Here is a 10,814-nt window from a genome sequence, read left to right as displayed (position 1 = left end):
CTAAAGGGGGGAATAGAGGAAAGATGTTATTAGGTTAGAAGAAAAAAAGCCATAAGATATGTGTAACAAATATATATATATATATATATATATATATATATATATAAAACCTAAATTAATTTCAATCATTTAAATACATATCCAAAAATGGTTAAAAAGAAATGAAAAAATCCAATATAAAATTTTAAATATCATATATATAAATTAACCTCAAAATCCACATTCAAACCATATGGAGACAAAGTTTCCATGTTAAAAATCCATTTCATTTCAGTTTTATTGATGAGGTTCTCTATATCCCCTCCAGTGTACTTTAACTGCTTCTATTCCCATAAAATCAATACCCTGTGTGTTGCCACCATGGACTTCTAAAAAATGACATATTATGTGGGGTATATTTCCTATTGATATTATAGATATGCTCCCTGATTCGTATTTTAAGTTCTACCAATATATTGATATCCACAGGGGCAGGTGATCATATAGATTACATTCCGAGAATTGCAAGTTAAAAAGGATTTAACCCCTTCAGGACCGGCCTGTTTTTGCGATGTTTGTACGTTAAGGACCAGAGCAGTTTTAACACTTTTGTGGTGTTTGTGTTTAGCTGTAATTTTCCGCTCTCTCATTTACGGTTCCCATACAAGTTATATATTGTTTTTTTCAGGACAAAAGGGGCTTTCTTTACATACCATTATTTGTATTATGTCCAATATTGTATTTAAAAAAAATAATAAAATATGGTGAAAAATTAAAAAAAAAAACATGTTTTTGGACTTTTACTTGAAAAATCTTTTACTTATCTACAAAAGCTAATGAAAAAAACTGCTAAATAGATTCAAAATTTTGTCCTGAGTTTAAAAACACCCAGTGTTTACATGCTTTATTGCTTTTTTTTGCAAGTTATAGGCCTATAAATACAAGTAGGAAATTGCTGTTTCAATATATATATATTTTAAATGTATCAATAGTGACCTTGTAACACCGTTATCTGTCATCAATCCCTGAAACACACCTAACATGTACATATTTTTTTAAAGTAGACAACCCAGGGTATTCAAAATTGGGTATGTCCAGTTTTTTTTAGTAGCCACTTAGTCACAAACACTGGCCAAAGTTAGCATTTATATTTGTTTGTGTGTTAAAAATGCAAAAAACGCTAACTTTGGCCGGTGTTTGTGACTAAGTGGCTACTAAAAAAGGCTGAACATACCCCATTTGCAATACCTTGGGTTGTCTTCTTTTGCAAATGGTATGCCATCATGGGGCTAATTCTCATTCCTTGGCTACCATACGCTCTCAAAGGCAACCTAACCAATCCGACAAATTTCAATTAAAAAAAAAGTAAAATCAAGCCTTATATTTGACCCTGTAACTTTCACAAACACTATAAAACCTCTACATGTGGGGTACTGTTATACTCAGGAGACTTCGCTGAACACAAATATTAGTGTATCAGAACAGTAAAATGTATCACAGCAATAATATCCTCAGTGAAAGTGCTGTTTGTGTGTGAAAAATGCAAAAAACTTCACTTTCACTGACAATATCATCGCTGTGATATGTTTTACTGTTTTGAAACACTAATATTTGTGTTCAGCGAAGTCTCCCGAGTAAAACAGTACCCCCATGTACAGGGTTTAGGGTGTCATAGAAAGTTACAGGGTTAAACACAGTGCTAGCAAATTAAATTATCTGGACTTTCGGCCTGGGTTGGCAGGCAGGTCCCTCAAATTGCAATCATTAAAATTACTTAATTAGGTAAAAATATTACATAAATACACATGTAGAATTTTAATATATATACATATTTATATATTTGACGTCTACGTGTATATTTATGAAATTATTTATGTAATTATGTATATGGACATGTGTATATTTCGTATTGTTTTTATTTATTTATTTATACATATATATATGTATCATTACATTCTAAGTATATTTTGATATAAATATATATATATATATATATCAAAATACTGTTAGAATAAAATTGCATATATAAATATTTTTTTATAATTATTAAAAATTATTTTTATTTTTTGTTATTTATTTTTATTAACATATTATTTGTATTTTATAATAATATATATATACCATATATATAGCAATTATATATATATTGTATATATTCGTGTGTAATTTAAATATAAGTGTATTTTTATATTAATATACGTATATATAAATATAAAAATACACTTAATATGACATTATATATATGATACATATACATATATTATATATAGATATAATACATGTATATATATCATATATATATACACACATATTATTATTTTTTTTTTTACACTGATTTTACACTTTTTTTTTTTAACTTTATTTTTTTGATTTTTCACTTGCAGGGAGACTGCCTGTCAGCACAGACAGTCCCCCTGCAGGCAGATACACAGACACCTATTGCGGTCATGTGATCGAGTGATCACATGGCCGCAGGGTCCTGATCTGCCGAGGGGGGACTGCCCGGGCAGACAGGCAACCCCCCTGGACCGGGTGGAGCACTGATCGCCGCCGTGGGACCGACGGCGATCAGGTAAGTAGCCCCAGACCGTTATGACGGTTCAGGACCGTCAGCGGTCCAAACGCATGTTTTACCGCTGACGGTCCTGAACCGTCAGCGGTCCTGAAAGGGTTAATATCATAAGGTTTTTTGTTGTGAAATGAATAGAATTTAGTAACCTTTTTGTTTTTATGCTTTCTTAAAGTGCAGCCTCTACATGTTCCACAATAATAAAAACCATTCTCTCTTTTAAACATAGTTAAAAATTGTGGATTTTTTTCTTTATCTAAAAAACTCGAAGTTAAAACCTGTTTAAAATTTTTTGCTCCTCTAAAAATAACTTTGGGTTTTGCTCCTAAGTACTGTTGCATCTCTTGGTCCTGTTCTAAAATGTGCCAGTTTTTATTTTGATTATTTTTTGTAATGGATTGCTGTTTGAGCTATAATTAAAAATAATAGGTATAGTAATATTATCCTCCTTTTGTTCTTTTTTCTTATATTTTAAAATATTCTCTCTAGTCTCTTGTCCAACTTCATCCTTTATATCATGGGTCAAGTCCTGGGGAAAAAAGTGTGGGAACTCACCCAAGATTCCTGGACTGCACAATATGCATAGGAGTGTCATTTTTTTTTTTAAGGGGGGGGTAAATTAAATTACACTCCTATGCATATAGTGCAGTGCAGGGTGTGTATAATGAATGTAGTGTGTTTGTAGTGAATGCAGCATATGGATAATGAATGTAGTGTGTTTGTAGTAAGTGCAGTGTGTATAATGAATGTAGTGTGTTTGTAGTGAGTGCAGTGTGTATAATAAATTTAGTGTGTTTGTAGTGAGTGCAGTGTGTATAATAAATTTAGTGTGTTTGTAGTGAGTGCAGAGTGCGTATAATGAATGTAGTGTGTGTAGTGAGTGCAGTGCGTATAATGAATGTAGTGTGTAGTGAGTGCAAAGTGTGTATAGTGAATGTAGTGTGTTTGTTGTGAGTGCAGAGTGTGTATAATGAATGCAGTGTGTTTGTAGTGAGTGCAGATTGTGTATAGTAAATGTAGTGTGTTTGTGGTGAGAGCAGAGTGTGTATAATGACGTGTTTGTAGTGAGTGCAGTGTGTATAATAAATGTAGTGTGTTTGTAGTGAGTGTAGAATGTGTATAATGAATGTAGTGTGTGTAGTGAGTGCAGTGTGTATAATGAATGTAGTGTGTAGTGAGTGCAAAGTGTGTATAGTGAATGTAGTGTGTTTGTAGTGAGTGCAGAGTGTGTATAATGAATGTAGTGTGTTTGTAGTGAGTGCAGAGTGTGTATAATGAATGTAGTGTGTTTGTTGTGAGTGCAGTGTGTGTATAATGAATGTAGTGTGTTTGTTGTGAGTGCAGTGTGTGTATAATGAATGTAGTGTGTTTGTTGTGAGTGCAGTGTGTGTATAATGTATGCAGTGTGTTTGTAGTGAGTGCAGATTGTGATAGTAAATGTAGTGTGTTTGTGGTGAGAGCAGAGTGTGTAAAATGACGTGTTTGTAGTGAGTGCAGTGTGTATAATAAATGTAGTGTGTTTGTAGTGAGTGCAGAATGTGTATAATGAATGCAGCGTGTGTAGTGAGTGCAGTGTGTATAATGAATGTAGTGTGTAGTGAGTGCAAAGTGTGTATAGTGAATGTAGTGTGTTTGTAGTGAGTGCAGAGTGTGTATAATGAATGTAGTGTGTTTGTAGTGAGTGCAGAGTGTGTATAATGAATGTAGTGTGTTTTTTGTGAGTGCAGTGTGTGTATAATGAATGTAGTGTGTTTGTTGTGAGTGCAGTGTGTGTGTATAATGAATGCAGTGTGTTTGTAGTGAGTGCAGATTGTGTATAGTAAATGTAGTGTGTTTGTGGTGAGAGCAGAGTGTGTATAATGACGTGTTTGTAGTGAGTGCAGTGTGTATAATAAATGTAGTGTGTTTGTAGTGAGTGCAGAATGTGTATAATGAATGTAGTGTGTGTAGTGAGTGCAGTGTGTATAATGAATGTAGTGTGTAGTGAGTGAAAAGTGTGTATAGTGAATGTAGTGTGTTTGTTGTGAGTGCAGTGTGTGTATAATGAATGTAGTGTGTTTGTTGTGAGTGCAGTGTGTGTATAATGAATGTAGTGTGTTTGTTGTGAGTGCAGTGTGTGTATAATGAATGCAGTGTGTTTGTTGTGAGTGCAGTGTGTGTATAATGAATGTAGTGTGTTTGTTGTGAGTGCAGTGTGTGTATAATGAATGTAGTGTGTTTGTTGTGAGTGCAGTGTGTGTATAATGAATGCAGTGTGTTTGTAGTGAGTGCAGATTGTGTATAAAAAATGTAGTGTGTTTGTGGTGAGAGCAGAGTGTGTATAATGAAGTGTTTGTAGTGAGTGCAGTGTGTATAATAAATGTAGTGTGTTTGTAGTGAGTGCAGTGTGTATAATGAATGTAGTGTGTAGTGAGTGCAAAGTGTGTATAGTGAATGTAGTGTGTTTGTAGTGAGTGCAGAGTGTGTATAATGAATGTAGTGTGTGTGTGTGTTGGATGAAGTGTGTGTGTGTGTGTGTTGGATGAAGTGTGTGTGTGATAGATGATGGGTGTGTGTGTGCTGGATGAAGTGTGTGTGTGCTGGATGAAGTGTGTGTGTGCGCTGGATGATGTGTGTGTGTGTGCTGGATGATGTGTGTGTGTGTGTGTGTGCTGGATGATGTGTGTGTGTGTGTGATGGATGATGTGTGCGTGTGTGTGCTGGATGATGTGTGCGTGTGTGTGTGTGTGTGTGTGTGTGCTGGATGATGGAGGGAAGCATTTGTTTTTTAAACTGTATGTGTTTAGGTTTTTTTTAATTTTATTCCCCCCTCCCTGCTTCTTACCTTGTCAGGGAGGGGGGAGATCGCCTGGTGGTCCGGTGGAGGGAAGCAGACGCTGCACACAGGGACCCATCACACGCTGTGTTCGTCTCCAGCACTAACTCTCGCGAGACTTGCCTGTGCGGAGCGTTGCCATGGTAACCCGTGGCAACGCTCTTACAGCCGCGGGTCTCGCGAGAGTTAGTGCTGGAGAGGAACACAGCATGTGATGGGTCCCTGTGTGCAGGTAGCAGGGCAAGTCCTGCAGGACTGGTAACGGGAACGGCGTTCCTGCTTTGGAAAAAGTGCAGGAACGCCGTTCCCGTGCGTTCCTGCAGGACTCGAGCCCTGCTTTATATCTTTTAACAAGTTTTGGTTATATCCCTTTTCTACTAGTTGGTTTATTAAAATTTGTGTTTGTTCTTCATATTGTTGATTTTCTGTACAATTGCGTTTTATTCTTAGGAATTGTCTTTTAGGTATGTTTGCTAACCATGGTCTAAAATGGCAACTTTTCAGGTTAATAAAACTATTTACATCTACCAGTTTAAAAAAGGTAAAAGTAAAACCGATTCAATGCTTTCCTATATGATTCAAACAGTGCTCGCTGCAGATACGTGCCAGGTCCCCAGTTCTTCTCTACGAGGAGCATTAGGTTGGGCCATCATGGGGAGGCCATGCCTCCTCCATGACATTGTGGGAGGCAAGAGGTAAAAAGCACTGAGGGAGCTTCAGTACTGGAAAAAGAGTAGTAAAAAGTCTTTTTTTTATGTATTTGAAATTTTGAGGGAAGGGAGATGACACCTATTTAACTAGGGACATGGATAGAGTTGGTTCTCCCATTCTATTAATTGTTTTCGTTACGTTAAGATCTAATTTTGCCTGTAGAAAAAACTCCATAGTTTAATGCATGCTTTCTAAAAACTCCATGGTTTAATGCATGCTTTGCCAACATTATGATGAAAGGCAGTCCTACCCGGTTTTCTTTGTTTCGTACGACGTCTCGAGTACTTGTTCAGAAGTGGTCTCCCTTGTGGCTGTGCATGAAAAGTATTATACTGGTTTGCATTTTCCAGTCTAAACAGGATGGAAAGGATCACTATTAATAATATTTGTGACACTGCCGCAGTAGTGTGTATGGTGACCATATCTTTACCATATGGGGACAAAGCAAACTCCAGGGTACCATTTATTTGAATAGAACCCTTTGTATTATAAATGACCCCAACCTTTGCAGAGTAGGCATGGACAAGTTAATTTGATCTTACTACTGATGTTCCTTAAACTACATTTTCCTTACATACACCATAGATATGTTTAGACGTTTTAAATCTGCTTACCAAATAAAAATTAAAAAAAAAAAAAAAAAAGCATTTTCTCAGATGAATTCAGTTAATATGAATGGTTTCCAATTAACTAAATAATGAAAATAATTTCTTCTTTGTTGACTGAGATCAGGGTTCTCAAATTCAATTTACCTGGGAGTCATTGATCAAGTTGTCTTCTTATTTGGGGTCCAATAAACCCTACTTCCTGACGCTCACACACAAATCTCTAATCTCAGGAATGCACACAGATCCATGTTGACGGGCGTACACAGACACACTAATAGAAATACCTAATGTAGCTTGGCCATGTAGAGTCCTGAAGGAGAAGAAGTTTCTGACAAGATTGTCCATCTAGGATTTGGCGCACAGTGTGTTAGACAGGGGACAAGAATATGACCAAAAACATCATAATAGTGAATAATATTACAACTTTATAAATCAACAGAAGGCTATGTATAGCAATGCAATGTTTGGAAGACAAATATCTATTCCCAAACGTTCTATTTCAGAAGAGTAAATGTAAAAAATGGTCCTCCCTGCTTATTATTGTCTTTATTTTGGCACTTTTGAGATTAATTAAGTTAAATTAAATATATTTTTCTTGGCTGGCCCTCTTCCCAGAAAGATATTTATCACATGTATTATGAGGGAAGTGGGTATTTGAGATTTGTTTCAGTAAAATATACTTTTATTTTCATTGGTGGGTAGATTCATCAGGTGGGTATTTCAATCACAGGTCTGTATGGTTTCTAAACGATGTAGCTTCATATTCAATAATCCCAAAATATATGCAACTATCTTAATGATGATCAATTCAGCATTTCAGATTTGTTTGATAAAATGAGTAACTTAGGTTGAGTTAATTGTTTCCCTCTCAGGTCTCAATGTTAATATTTAGGTAATATAGCTTCAAGTAAGCATCCCTATTCTTAAACAAATAACTCGTAATATTTTTAAACTAGGAATTGTAGATGATGATGTAGGGAATTGCAAGGTTTAAACAAAAATAGCTGTATTGGAAAATTCTCAGAATCTGCTTGGGTACAGTAATATATCTCAGTTATTATACAAACATATATATCTGCCCATGGAGAGTAGGTGGCTACTACTCTACATGGACGACATCAAGCTGTATGCCAAGAGTGAGATGAACATTGACTCACTGATCCACCTAAATAGACAGCAAGGACAATGAAATGTCGTTCGGACTAGGTAAGTGTGGGCAGATAGTAGCAAAAAGAGAGAAGGTGATCAGGACACAAGGAGTTCAGGTACCAGAAGATCAAATAGGAAATGTAGAGAACAGCTACAAGAACCTGGAAACCTTGAGGAAGAAGCAAGGGGGGAAGCAACATCCAAGTACCTCCAGAGAGTCAGACAACAACAAGAGCCAAGTCATTAACACATATCCCCTACCAGTCATCAGGTACCCATCTGGAATAATAACCCGGGCAAGAGACTAATTGTTTGCCATTGGATGTCAAGTCCCGGAACGGAAGACTCCACCTGAAATTCAACACATAGAGACTATACACGAACCGGAAGGAAGGAGGTCAGGGCCTGGTGAGTGTCAAGGCTGCAGTCCTGGATGAAACAAAGAGCATCCACAAATACATCATGAAGATGAGCTATACCACAATGGGTAGTTGAGAATGAAAAGATCCTGTGATCCGTTCACATCCAGGCAGACAAGCATGTAGTGGCCAACCAACCCAATACTATCAGCAGGATAATACACCCTGCCCCACTGCAAACATTGTTCAAGAATGATTTAACATGACTAAGAATTCACGGCTTGGCTTTGGCCTCTAAATTCCCCAGATCTCAATCTGATTGAGTATCTGTGGGATGTGCTGAAATAATAGATCCGACCCATGGAGGCCCAACCTTGCAACTTGCAGGATGTAAAGGTCTGCTACTAATGTCTAGGTGCCAGGTACCACAAAGGCCTTGTGAAATTCTTGCCTCAATGCAAAAGAGTTATTTTGGCAGGACGAGGGAGACCTACACAATATTAAGCAGGTGGGTCTACACATATATATATATATATATATATATATACACACACACACAAATACATACACACACTCACATATGTATACATACACACATATATATGTAATAATACAAAATAGCCAACATACAGGTAAAGAAATGTATTTATTTAGAGAAAATTACTAGGAAAACTAGTAAACTAGAAAAAAGAAAGATAAATTAAAGCTAGTTACAAATTAAACTGTCAAATTACAGAACAATATAGAGACTTGTACAGTTTTTACATACTTACACATTAACATAAAATAATTAAGTTTTATGTGTGTTTTTTTCCCCATTTCTTTACAGCCTGTAGAAAAAAAATACAATAGCATTTAGCATAAAGTTTCTGGTCATTTAAAGATGTCAAAATGGCACCATGTTGCAGAATGCCTTGGCACTACTCTAGAGCCTATATTTGCTGGGTGGTCAGTGAGATCTTTAAATGACTCATACGCGTGTTCTTACACGTATGTATAAAACAAAAAGAAGAGGTATACTTTGTGTTATAAACCTCCTGAGCATTTTGTTGATAACGCTAGTGCAGTCCAAATTAGTAAAAGATTACATGAAACCACTCTGCTAATTTTATAGCACAGACACGATGAAATGGAATGCAAGTATGATTTAGAATGCACGATAAAAAAAAGCATCTCAAAATATTCTTTACACTCATTATGTATAGAATGTTTAGGATGGAAAATGCCACAGTGGAGTTTTCCCACTGACATTCTAATCGGCATATTCTCTGACACAGAGAATCTATACCAAATATCTCGGTCACCTTTTGTACAGGATATCCGCCATAGATAAAATTGCACAACCATGTCTGACATTTTAATTGTTAACTGCTCAATTAAAAATTTATTTTAAAAGTCTTGGCAGAACTGGAACGGTTGTTGTCTAGTTTTTACTATATCTAACCAAGGGTAAAAAAAACCTGGAATTTAACGAATATATTCTTATAATGCAGAAATATCTCCATTTACTCTTGCCGTTTACAAGAACCATAGATGGATGGATGGAAAATGACAAGAGGAATGGAAGCATTGTAGATAGGAGTTAGAAACATAAATATATACAATACACATCAGGATAAAAACAAAAGAAGGACTGCCGCATTTTCTGAAGTGCTTGAATTTATTTGCAGATGCAGTAACCCATCTCCGGGTCAGTACAGTATAATGCCTCATCCTGCTCGCCTTGTGTCAAATTAAAGATTAATCACAGGTAATAGGCATGACAAGGTGAGATTTACATGTAGTCAAGATACCAGACCTTGCCTTTTCTTATTTTCAATGTATGTAATAATTCTTCAATTATATCATGTCATACGGTAAGGAACCATTTCAACTTGAGTATTTTATAAAATTAGCTATACACAGACACAAAATTACAGTCTCATATGAGATATAACATAACCAGATTGGCTTTTATTTGCTATATTGTTTTTACAACCTGACCAGCAGGAAGTGTCATACAGAGTTTGGGTGCATACGGAATGTCATGGGTATGTAGCTCATGATGTTGAAATCCATTCGACTGTCAGACTGGTGAAGGGTGTGATATATAATAGGACTTTTACAACCCAAATAAATTGTAACATGGGAAGAAAATAAGAGGACAAAACCAAAAAAAGGAACAGGACAAAATGTGTAAAACAAAAAACAAAACACAGGTAATGAAAAACCTATTTTACAAAATAAGTTCTATATTTGCATTGCAGTTACCTTGGCAGTCAAGGAAGAATTCTACTCCTTCAAGGCTGGTACTGCCTGCTTTTACACAGGACACCTACCACAGTTACTGTGGATATTGGAAGATCAGACCACATCAACAGAAGTGTAAGTGCTCTAATTCCCTAGAAAGCGACTTGGTGGGTGAGGTCGCAAGCAGCATTAAGTCAAATAATTATTTAAAGCTTCAAAAAAGGTGTTTAACCCCATCCATCAGACACCATATCACCATTAGGTTCTGAGCTAAAACCTTGATTTTTTTTTGCACTCTGGTTTTCAGAGTGTACGACTTGTGGACTATAGGACCTCACCTTTTGTCCAGTGAGAAATACTGCTTAATCATACCTAAATACAACATATAACCTGTA

This window comes from Pelobates fuscus, chromosome 3, assembly GCF_036172605.1.
Source record: "Pelobates fuscus isolate aPelFus1 chromosome 3, aPelFus1.pri, whole genome shotgun sequence".
In the NCBI taxonomy this organism is placed as follows: Eukaryota; Metazoa; Chordata; class Amphibia; order Anura; family Pelobatidae; genus Pelobates; species Pelobates fuscus.
The sequence above is the reverse complement of the archived record's forward strand: the minus strand, read 5'-3'. Positions refer to the sequence as shown.